A 12,993-nucleotide genomic window follows, 5' to 3' on the forward strand; every position below is an offset into this window, starting at 1 on the left:
GTGTTTGAGTTCCATCTAGGACACATACAGGCTGCATAACCCTGGGCAAGTCACTTAATTTTTTCGTGTCCTGGGCAACAATCTAAGGATACAAATTGTAGAGGAGGTGTCAATCTACATTAATAGAGGGAGTTTCTCAATAGGTTAACTGACTACATCAATGAAATCACAGCTTTTTTATTCCTTTCTCCACTCTACCAAAAAAAAAAGAAAAAGAAAAAAATGAGATCACCCATTTCTGGTTAAAAGTTATGAGGAAAAAACTTTCTATGCATAGAGTCTAAGTTCTACTTTCCTGCCACTTATAAGATCTTTACTTAAGTAGAGCCAGTCCATTTCTTTGTTGCCAATAGATGGTTCCTCCTCCCCTATGATCGCTCCAGATCAATTCTGAGTATTTCACTTCTGGTGCTATTTACCCTAATTAAATTATAAGTGGATTATAATAATAAACTCCTACACACACCCCACCTAAACACCAGTGGAGAGGGCTCTCTGCTGTCCTGATATACAAGTCCCATAGAGTTTTTTGTTGGCGACTCATGTTATCCTTTTGTTTTCTGGACCTGGTCTCTGATGGTTTAACATTCCTGTGGTTGTCTGCTGGTTTCCCTCCCACCATCTTAGTGTCTGGTGAGATGTCTAGAGAATTCTATTATACTAACTCTTCAAGGACTACTCCTTCCACATGACTTGTCTCTTCCTATATTCCTTGAGACAGAGGTGAAGAATAAGGCTATACATTCCAAAAGATAAAATTGAATGTAGCAAGGTTATTGCAAATACTATTGATGGGCCTTCTATTTCTCATCCTTGGAAGTGAGCCCATTTCTGTCATCACATAATTTAATTCCCTAGCTAACAGAACAAAGATCTAATACATACAAATTCTACCAAAATCCCTTCCCCTTTTCCTGTCTCCCACCTGAGGAAAAACTGCCAAACAACCCCATCCTAATACCTAGCCCTTACCAGATAGCTCTCTCCCAAGCTTCCCTTAGGAATACAAAAAGTACTTATGATGCAGTAATACCCACAAAGTTATTTTTCTGCTTGGGGTGGGGGAAGAATTCATTCCCCCAATAAGTAAAGGGAGAGTCAAATTTTACTTATCATACAATTCACTGTGTCTAGACATGTGACAAGTTAAGTGAGGGGGAAAATTCTAATAATTAAGCTATTCTAGTGGGTAGCTTCTCGCTGAAATTTAAGCAGAGGCTAATACTCTAAGCAAATTATTTATCCCCTCAGTGTTCAAGGAAGCTCCCGAGACACTGAATTTCAGGGAAGATGCCAACCCACACTGGTCAGTGATGTTGGGAAAGGATACAGTTTGGCTAAAATGGCCACTGTGGTCCTTTCTAACTCTTGAGGGTCTGTGATTTTATAACATTGAATCAAGACAACCTTCTATTCCTGCTCCATTAGTGTTATATTTGGAGGAGGTTATTTGGAAGGCAGCATAGCACAGTGGATAGAGAGGTGTCCTTGAAGCCAGAGCCCTAATGCTCTGATCCATATTGAATGTGTGATGCTAGGTAAGTTATGTAACTTCTCAGTGCTCTGGGAAACTCTCTGAGACACTAAGTTGCAAAGAAGGTGGCAACCCACACTGGTAGAAGGAATTTCCTCTCTGGGGAGTTCCCTATAACAATTCTTTATTCCTGTTTGGAAGATAACTTTATGGATGCAACATTGCAAAGTAATCTTTGAGGTTTACTGTCAAGGACCAGAAGATGATCGCTATATTTTTTTGTACAGAAATAGAACATTTTACATTGACTTCCCACAACGTTTTTAATTGTAACTAATTAATTTTCTGGTTTAAAAAAAAATGAAAGCAAGAACATTTCACTGCCAGCTTTGCTTCTTACTCTCTAGGCTTTGAAATCATGATGCAACAGCCTTCTCACACTGGAACTTTCCTCTATAGACCATCCCCTTTCTGCCCAAAACATGTTCCATGTTCTCTATGGGAGGAACTCAGGCAGGCCATCTTTCAGGTCCTGCCAGGCTCTACCTCTGATTTTCCAGACTTTGGCACCAAACCCTTGAGTAGGTGATTCCCCTGCCTCTTTTTTTTTTTTAGCTCCCTTCTTAGTGTTATCATTCTCCATTAGAATGTAAGCCCCCAGAGGGCAGAGTCTACCTTCCTTTTCGCTTGTTTCCCTAGAACTTAATATAATGCCTGACATTATTTATGGCAATGTTTAATAAATGCATTTTTTGGGCATTTTCTACTTGCATGGCTATTTGGCATTGAGGCAAGTATGTGATCAAGTGCTTACTAAAGTATTACTTCCTGAGTGTTTATCAAATTGCAAATAAAAGCAAATAGGCTCATCAGAAGAGGAATTTGCATTATTATAGGATTAGTTAGATTAGTAGCTAATAAAATAGAATAGATTTACACTGATCATGCCTACTTGAGATAAAAAAAAATACAACTTTATTAACCTTCAAGATTACCAGTAAATTGGGGGACTGACAGATAGGGTATTTGGTCTCCTAATATGCCAAATAAGAAATATAGTCCAGGGGCACCATAGAAAAGCCTTCACAGAGTTTGGGAGAAGAAGAGAGAAAAGGTGTGCCTCTTTTAGTTCTTATTACACTTTTCCCATCTGGATCTTTTATTACTGATGATGATATCTTATAAAATCATCAAATATTAGAGCAGGAAGTGACTGAGGGATCATTTAATCCACACACTTCTCATGTTATAAACCAAGAAACTGAGACCTAGAGAAGGGAAATGACTTACCTACAGTCTCACAATTAATTATTGACAGAGATAGAACCAGAATAATTTCTTCGTTCAAATCTGGGAGCATATATCAAACCTTTGCTTCTGATCATGGTTTCCTGAGAACCAGTTTGTATCCAATCTTGCCCCAAATTTTGTTTCCAAACATGAGTTGCATGTGTTATAGAATAATTCTCTACTCTCTCTAACCCCTACTCCCATTTCTATTTGAGGCAGAAGAAAAAAGGTAGAAAAGAATCCTGGATGCATGTCAAGAAATTTTATCTGGAGTGGGATCCTTCAGTCTGAAATTCAGTATCTCACCTGTTCCATATTCCTTGGATCCCTTAGAGGGGAATAGTGGGGTGGAGGTGACAGTGGCATGTAAACACATTGATTCCCTCAAAAATTTTATTGACCAAACACATTTTATGTTGTAGCACCCTTAGGTATCTGTTTTTGTATCAGATTTGCCTGAAAAAGAAACATATTTTCAGGGGGGGAAAATATAACAAAGTAAAATATTTTTTTTCGGCTTCTGTTGGCCTTTATTCTTCTGGCAATTTCTTGAAAATAAAATTATGTCTATGAGGTATGCAGGAGGGTATTGGGATCTTAAATGTTACCAGGTATGCTATTACCCCTAGTTCAGGCCCTTTCACGGTAAACTAAGCATGGGTCCAAGGTTCGGCCAGAAATGACCCAAAGAGCTCCAATCTGTGCCCATTTGGCTGCAGAGGTTCAGCCAACATTAGCTCTTAAGTATTATCTGTGGAGTTTATGATGAAGAAATGATGATTTGTTTTCCATGACAGAAAAAAAAATCACTTTTTTTAACTGGGGTGGGGGACTCCTTTGAGCATAAACAGATTGCACTATTTATGCATGAAAATATTTTCTGCATCTATAAACTTACTATACCTAAGTATTTTAATTAATTGTGGTGGTTGCTATAGAAACCCTTCCTAACACAATTATAGGTCTGCAGGAAGGTGCAGTGTATTTATGACTATGACATAGGTAGCTGTGTGCAGAAACTAAAGCTAAGCAGATATTTAAAAGGTTTAAATTTTCTAGATACCATGGAATTATCGGGATGGCTTTCCTTAAAGAACTTCCTGAGCCATTTTGTTTTGAGTGGCTTGATTTAGGGGCAAGTGTTGAGGGACATTGGGTCACTAGAAGCTATGAATCCATAGGAAACTACTCAATTACAGCCCTATGATTCAGGGTCTGCATGCTGTTTGTGGCTGTCTGCTTAGTTCCCTTATGAACAAACAATCCAGAGAGAGAATGAATGCCTTGGGACCTAGATAACTCAAGGGACAAGATGAAGGTAGCTGGCAAGAGGCAAAAACCATGGTGCCTCATTAGGCTATCTTTGGGGAAAAAATATCAGTTCAGTATTAAAGGTGCAGATTTTTTATAATATGTGTATATATGTGTAGATAGATAGATAGATGATAGACAGACAGACAGATAGATAGATAGATAGATAGATAGATAGATAGATAGATAGATAGGTGAAAAGACACTTAGAAGAGCACTGAGTTTGTAATATGAGGGGATGGATTTGAATTCTGGCTCAGCTACTTCTTATTTGCATTACCCTAGATAAGTCATCACATCCCTGGACCTTGGTTTCCAGGTATGTAAAACTGTCAATACTTAAACCTTCATTAAGTGGCTGCTATGCCCCAGGCACTGTGCTAAGCTCTAAGGATACAAATAACAAGAAGAAAGACAGTCCCTATCCTCAAGAAGCTTACAATCTGACTGAGAAAGAAAATATACAAAAGGAAGCTGAAAAGTGGGAGTGATGTAAGCACCATGGGATACTCACCCAAGAGTGTTTTATGGAATTAAAACTAAGTAGAATAGCTGGTAGGAAATGAATAGTTGGCTGGTAATTTCCCAGATTGAACTTGAGAGGAGTTTTTTTTCTCAAAGAATTTACAACAATTCTCTTAATGAAATTATTTCATCATAAACTTCCAGTGGGCCATTTGTTCTGGGAAAAAAAGGTAGGCTGTATGAGATAAGTTGAGCAGTTAGGTGGTGCAGTGGATAGAGCGCCGGGCCTAGAGTCAAGAACACTCTTGTTCATGAATTCAAATCCAGCCTCAGACACTTACTAACTGTGAGATCCTGGGCAAGTCATTTAACACTGTTTTCCTCAGTTCCCCATTTATAAAATGGGTTAGAAAAGGAAATGGCAAACCACTCCAATATCTTTGCCAAGAAAAGCCCAAATAGGTCACACAGAGTAGGATATGACAGAACAACGAATTAGGGCAGCTAGGTGGCACAGTAGATAGAATATTGAGCTTGGAATCAGAAACACTCATCTTCGTGAGTTCAGATCTGGCCTCAGACACTTCCTGGCTGTATGACCCTGAGAAAGTTATGTAACCCTCTTTGTCTTAGTTCCCTATCTGTAAAATGAGCTGGAGAAGGAAATGGAAGACCACTCCAGTATTTTCATCAAGGAAACCCCAAATGAAGCCACAGAGTTGGACACGACTGAAACAGTTGAACAACAATAACAAATTGAGACAAGCAGAAGATGATGGGAACAGTGAAATTATTATAGCTGAGAATAGGAGCAGATGTGCAGTCTGTCCTCTCATTTGAACCAATAAATAGGGATAGGAGTTGGCCTTCAAGGGGCAAAAAAGGAGAGCACAAGTGTGGGTGGGAACTTCATCCTGGGAACACCATGTTTAAAAGGCCAACCTCTGATGTTAAGGTGATTTAAGTTCACTATCTGATGGATTTTGTCTGACAGGATTTTTATTTTGTGTTTTAATCTCCTGGAATCTGCTTTCCCAGCCCTAAGGAAGACATTTAATAAAGAAGAAGAAGCTAAGAGGAAGGTCTAATTCCTTATAGTTGATGTATAACATCCAGATTTATTCTTTAGGCCATTATGATCTTTTAAAGTTCCCCTTTACTCTCTTATTTTGTATCTCTCATATTCAATTCCATGTAATGAGTGGTAGCAAAACCTTAAAAACGACTAAGAAGAAACATACTGTTTTTTACTGAGCAGGACAAAGGAGAAGAAAAGAAATGACTGCCCCCTTCTGTGGTGGAATAATCATGCTAATAAATAATTCCTGCACTGCAATTTATGGTAGACTGATACAGACATACCTTTTGGCTGGGTAATGCTCTCAGAATATACTATTGGGGATATAGATTTTGTTGAACCTATAATAAGATTTGTCAGAGCTGTGTTTAGCACGTAGTAAATGCTTAATTAATGTTTACTAAATTGAATGGAGTTGACCAATTCCATGGTTGGTTGCAGTATCTCTACCCTGACCATGAGCCAGCTTCAAAACATGGTCATCCTATAGGATCCTATAGGTCACAAATTTATCACCTTCAATTTTCTTATCTGTAAAATAAGATAAATAATATTGGTGGTATGTTCCTCAAAGTAGGAATGCTAACAGAATACAATGACACACACACAAGGGAAAACACCTGTTGGAGAGAAGACCACTCTCATGGTCATAGTGGAATGTAGTAGTGTATAGTTATGGTATGGTAACCCTTCCCTCATTTGATCTCTCCCTCTCACATCTATTATTTTTTGCTTATAGTCACCTAAAGGGCAGTGTTAAAATCAAAGGATCAGAACCTACAATTCTAATTTCTATCACTCGTTAAACATACAGGGTGACTGATTATCAGTTAATTAGCATTTATTAAGTACCTACTATATGCCTGGCACTGTGCTGAGAACAGAGTATACAAAGAAAGATAAAATCAGTCCCTTCCCTCAAAGAGCTCACAGTCTTATGAGGGAAGACAACATGCAAAAAACAAACAAACAAAAAACCATGAACAAACAATATATATGCCAGATAAATTGGAGATAGTATTAGAAAGAAGGTAGTAAGATTGTGAATGGGGTAAATCTTCTTGCAGAAAGTGAAATTTTACCTGAGACTTGAAGGAAGCCAAGGAAACCAGGAGATTTTTTCCCATGCTACAATGGTCAACCATTTCATTCTAACTTGTAAGTTCATCTGCATTGCCTATTGCTGTACTAACAAAAGGAGACGTGGTGGCACCAAAACCCCAATAGTGGATATCTCCCTTTTAAAAAATTATTTTTTTTCAGTGAAGAAAAATCTATTTTCTGTCCCTCCCAATTCCCCATTAAAAAATTAGCTCAAACAAAGCCAAAAATATCTTTAATATGCGTTCCCTCACTGTACACATATAACCCTATATCAGATTGCTTACATTCTCAAGGAGGGGTGGAAGGGAAAGAATTTGGAGCTCAAAATTTCAAAAAATCAAATGTTAAAAATTGTTTTTGCATGTAATTGGGGGGGGGGACAGAATACCAAATAAAATAAAATAAGAAAAAATGCATGCTTAAGCAAAATGAATTCCTGTATTGACATTGTATCTATTCATGTGTATATGTTTAATGTGTATATATATATACAAACACACATATAGGCAGATACACATGCATACACATATATGTAAATTTGTTACCCTGAATATCCTGAATATCACCTCTCTGTCAGGAGGTGCTGGCATGATCACGCTTTATCATCAATCCTCTTAAGTTGTAGTTGATATTTCAGTTGAACAGAGTTCTTAATGTTTTCAAAGTTGTCAGGGATATATATGTGTGTGTGTGTGTGTGTGTGTGTGTGTGTGTGTGTGTGTGTGTGTGTGTGTGTATCTCAATGACTATATCAATAGCTGTAACTATCTATTTATCTATCTATCCATCTATCTATCTATATCATGGAAGGACCTTCAATAATCATTCAATCAATCCATACATCCATTACATAGATTTGCTGTTGGAAGAAGAAAAGATAGGCATCTTATAAGGGACATCGGGTATCTATGGTTCTAATAATGATGAAGGTTCCCATTCTTAAAGTGTACTACTGTTTACAAAACACTTTCCACACAACAACAGTTGGAGACAGGTAGGGCATGGACTATTATCCCCTTTTTAGCAATGAGTAAACTGAGGCTCAGAAATGTTAAGTGACTTGCCCAACATTACATACCTAGTCAGTGTCAGAGGAATGTTTCAGAGCCATCTGCTGACTTCCATTACAGGATATTTTCTCTCAACTGGAATCACAATAGTCACTTATATAAGATAAGACTGATAATATCCTAACCCAGCTGCTAAAGTAATTAAATGTAATCAGCTATTTTCTACCTGTGTGACCCTGAACAAATTATCCCTGGACCTTACTCTCCAGGTCTGTAAAATAGCCAATAGATAACACCAATAAATACGTATTAAACACTTACTGTGCTCCAACGTGTTTCAGCTTCAACATTTCATTAAACTCCTCTGCCATAGTAGATATGTGTTTGTTATAATATTTCCACTAAATAAGATGCTGAATTCTAGCATATGGGGTATATTTCCTGGGATAATAAGTCTATCATTATTCCTTGGGTTGCAGACTTGTCTAGAAAAGGGATGTGCTAAATTAGGTTCTGAATTTTAGACATCAAACATCAGATTTTGGAGGAACTTCAAAAATCATCTGGTGAGGAAATCAAGGTTGCAGAGAGGTCACAGTGTTAATGAGAAAGATCTCTCCTTGAAGTGTCTTCTCAATCTATCTTTTAATAAGTACTAGGTCAGTGTTCCTTACCACCAGATTGCCTACCGAGGTCACATTGCTAATGAGGGATAGTACCCAGGTTTCCTTTCTTTTTGTCAGAATTAAGGTTCCATTGAATCTATGTTTCAGTAACTATCAGGTGGCTACTGTTCCTTACCACTGCATTGCCCCACCATGTATCAAGGCAGTCAATCATTTAGATCTGAGCTCTTGGGAGAGATTTTCTTAGAGTCTAACAGTATCTAAACCCTTCTGCCAACCCTCTAATGTGTTTCTCAGCACAGCACAGCTTCTAAAACAGAAGATGGCAAGCATGATATTATCATTGCTGCCATGCATCTGAACCAACTTTGCACCAATGCCGTCTTTTAATGGACAGTTGTGTTGCTAGAAAAACACACATGCACATATATACATATATATGCACCAGAATGGATTTTATTGCCTTATATACCAATCAGTTCTTTAGCTCTCTTAAGTGCTTTTCTTCTCAGCTTTATCTGAAATGCAAAAAAGGAAATGGGAACATTGTTGGCATGACAGGAGCCAAGTGGTATGACTGTATTGTCTTCCTTGTGTTTCTCCCTCTAGGGACATGATACAGAGAGGAGATTTCTGTTCTTGGTAGCCAGAGCAGTCTGGCTGGATACCACTGCACAAGGTGCCTTTGTCAGCATGAAAGTAATTGAAAATGGAATCATAGCCATCAGATGTCAAGATATGTTTTAACATTTAGTTTTTAAAGGCCACACTGCTCCCTAAGAGAAGCAGCTGGAGCATTTAGCCATACATTCGCAATTTGAACTGAAAAGTCCAAACTGAATCAAGAGAGGAGCCTGACTGATGCGTGAAGGGTTCTGATACCCAAAAGAGGCCTCTAGGGTGGGTAACTAACTCTTAGTCTCCCAAACAGTTTTTTTGCTTGATTTTTCATACAGCAAAATAAAACTATTAATAGGTGTGAATAACATCTAGCTCATGGACATCCACAATTCAGAGTGTCTTTTCCAATATATTCTTTTCGTTGCTTTCAGAATAATCTTTCTAATGCCAAATCTTGGTGATATTTCCTGATTCAAAAAGTTTTGTGGTTCCCTATTTTTTTTTAATTTTAATTTTTTTTGCTTTTAGGCAATTGGGGTTAAGTGACTTGCCCAGGGTCACACAGCTAGTAAGTGTTAAGTGTTTGGTCTAAGGCCGGATTTGAACTCGGGTCATCCTGACTTCAGGGCCACTGCTGTATCCATTGTGCCACCTAGCTGCCCCGGTTCCCTATTTTCTAATGAAGAAAACACAAATTCCTCAACCTGTCATTCAATGCCATGCACAATGCATACCTTTCCAGCCTTTTAGCTTGCAATCTTCCTTCACAAAGTTTGAAATCCAGCCAACTCAACTGCTTGGACCTTTGTTTTGTCCTTTCCTGATACTGCTTCTTTGATCACAAAGGCTGCTGGCCTGGAATGGTCTTCCTCCCTATTACTCTTTTCCACAGCTTTGAAAGGCATTTGAGATCATCTATTTCATTTCCTTCATTTTACACATCAGGAAACTGAAGCACAGATAGTGAAGATGATTCTTTGTTTCTTCTCAGCTAGAAGTGATTGGTCACTGGTTATTTTATTATCCCCCTCCCCCATTTTGATCTCTCCTATGCCATTATTATACTATAAACCTGGATTATAGTTATCTTACTAGATCCTCCTAACAGTCACTTGAGGTAGGAAGGGATATGCTGTTATGCCCATTTACCAGATGAAAAATCAGAGTTACAGAACAGGCAAGGTCAACAAGTGATAGAGCACTAGACGATTTATTGTTTTAGCCACAATTATTCATAACTCTCTGCTACATAGTGAGTTTATGTCTTCAGTGGTGGAAAGTAGATTCTGATGAAATCAGGAATCTTTTGAAGCACTGAAGTAAGCATCCAGAGTAGCCACCTTTGCCAGCTGTGAAAATAAGAAGCTGAACAAAGACTTTTGATAATATTGTAAATCCATTGCTTGGTTGGTAAAGGCTGCATGCATGAGTTAAGCTTTAAGATGAGCTTTGAAGAAGGGGAAGGATGATAAAGGGGGTTATGCTGACAATTCCAATGAATTGGCTGACGACCTGCAACCTGAGAAGGGAGAAATTCTGGGAGACAGAGGGATAAGTGAAGCAGCAGGCTTGACTACAGAGAAAGAGGACATATAGATTTGGAGTAGGCTATATGGAAAGTCAGAGTGGGGCTGAATGAGCAGGAACCCACGAGAACACAGGAAGGAGCCCAGATTTCATGTGGAAGGAGAAATAAGAATTGTCAAGAGGTGCTAGAAGACACACATGATTGAGAAAGGTCAAATGTTTGGGCATTGATGGTTAGGATAAAGGGTACAGGAGAAAGCCTTGGATTCTGAATTAGATGAACTGGATTCAAATTCTGACTCTACTGGTTCCCACCTCTGGACTTCTTGGCAAGTTTCTTTTCCTTTCTGGGCCTTGGTTCCTTCATACATAGTGTAATATAAGAAATAGCACAGTGAGTTTGGCATCAGACAACCTGGGTTTTAATCCTGACTTTTCTACTCACTACCTGTGTGACCCTGGGAGAGTCATTAAACCCTCTAGACTTTAATTTAGTCACCTACAAAATGATGGAGTCAAACTAAATGACCTCTAAGGCCCCTTACAGGTATAAATCTGTGACATATGATTACACAATCTCTAAGACCCCTAGTAACTTTAATTCCTATGATCTTACAATTTTCTGAAAGTGATCAAGCAGAAATGTGAGCAAAAAGAACTCATGGACATTTAGTGCTTCAATATTTAACAAAGGCTGTCTATGAGTAAGGTAATGGAGGGACTTCCCTACCCTACCCCCTTGTTGATGAGATAAAGGAAGTCCAGGGAGATGGATTGAATTGACAGTGATCACATACCTAGTAAGTGTCAGAGCTATGACCTCAACACAAATTTGATAATACCAAATCCAATAAGGAAATTTGTTGACTTTGAGCCTTTAAAATTAGCCAAAGACCTACTGAATTCACTCTGCCCTTCCTCAGCATCATCAATTACTCTCTCCATATGGAATGAATAGAACTAAAAATAAGGAACAATAATTGCAAAGGCAGAGAAAGAAATAAACTCCTTTCCAGACAAAAAAAGCCCAAACTACAAGAGATTCATGTCTAAACCTTAAATGCAGCAAATACATGAATTTTTCCTCTTAAAATAACAACAACAACAATAAATTAAAAGCAAAACCCAGTGTATGCAACCAGCTTCCTCCCTCTTTGGAAACACATTCCATACATCTAGAAGGATATCATCACTTGGCACGGTTATAATGCCCTAATTGCTTTAGTCGCCTTCATAAAAGTGTCACCTGCTAAATGCATTTTTTCCTTCACCAGATGTGCCATTTTCTTATCAGCAGTTACGGAGGCTATTTTTAGCCAGGGCTGAGTTTTATTTCTTCTTCCCTTAAATGGGCTGTTGTTTTGTCTCCCTATATTTCACTTTTGCTTCTATCCTTTAAAAAAAAAAAGAAAAAAGAAAAAAATAACCTTGTGATGTGTGTGTGTGTGTGTGTGTGTGTGTAATTTTCCTTACTTTCAAAGGTATCTTCAGCATGATCTATTGTTTTTTTTTCTTTTTCCACCAGTCAAAATAGAACTAGCTACAGATAGTAGCCTTCATCCACTTTTTTAAAGGTTACTTCAGAATTTTAAAAGAATGTCTGATATTTGGTGATTTAAAGGCAAAAAATCCAGCTCTTCCATACAGCCTATATTTTCCTTTCAAAAAGGAGAAAATTGGAGATAGAGCCAAGATGGTAGAGAAAAGCCGGGAAGTTTTCTGAGCTCTTCCCAGTTTCCTTGAGAAATGATGTTAAATCAAGCCTCTAAATGGATTCTGAAGTAACAGAATCTACAAAAAGTTGGAATGAAACATTTTTCCAGCTTAAGATAATGTAGAACGACTTCAGCAAAGGTTTGCCTCACTTGGGTAAAAGGGGAGTACAATCCAACTCTGGTGGTATCTGGGAAAGCCAGCAGGAGGCTCTTAGCCACAACAGAGATCAGCAGCTCAGGGTTAGTGTGGCACAGCATGCTAGCTGCGAGGCCTCCAGCCTCAGCACAGCATGCAAACTGCTAGCTCCTGGCACAACAGGCATTACTAGGTTGGGCTACCCAAGCACAGCAGGCAAACTGCCAGCACCTGAAGCCCCAGTGCAGAAAGCCAGTGACCAGACCCTGGCCCCCAGCACAAGAAGCTTGAGATAGTGCCCCTTGTGCCCTAGAAGCAGAGCTCAAATTTAAAAGATATGAAATACACTAAAAATGAACAAAAAAAAAGTAACAGAAAAAAAGGCCTGACCATAGAAAGCTACTATGGTGACAAGGAAGACCAAAACACAAACTCAGAAGAGGACAACAATGTCAAAATGCCTACATGCCAAGCCACAAAGGGGAATGTGAATTGGTCTCAAGCCCAAAAAGCCTTCTCTTGGAAAAGCTTAAAAAGGATTTTAAAAATCAAGTAAGAGAGGTAGAAGAAAAATTGGTAAAAGAAATAAGAGTTATGCACGACAGAGACAACGGCTTAGAAAAGGAAGAGCAAAAA

The sequence above is a fragment of the Phascolarctos cinereus genome, unplaced genomic scaffold, assembly GCF_003287225.1.
Source record: "Phascolarctos cinereus isolate Bilbo 61053 unplaced genomic scaffold, phaCin_HiC Scaffold_2;HRSCAF=192, whole genome shotgun sequence".
NCBI classification, from domain to species: domain Eukaryota; kingdom Metazoa; phylum Chordata; class Mammalia; order Diprotodontia; family Phascolarctidae; genus Phascolarctos; species Phascolarctos cinereus.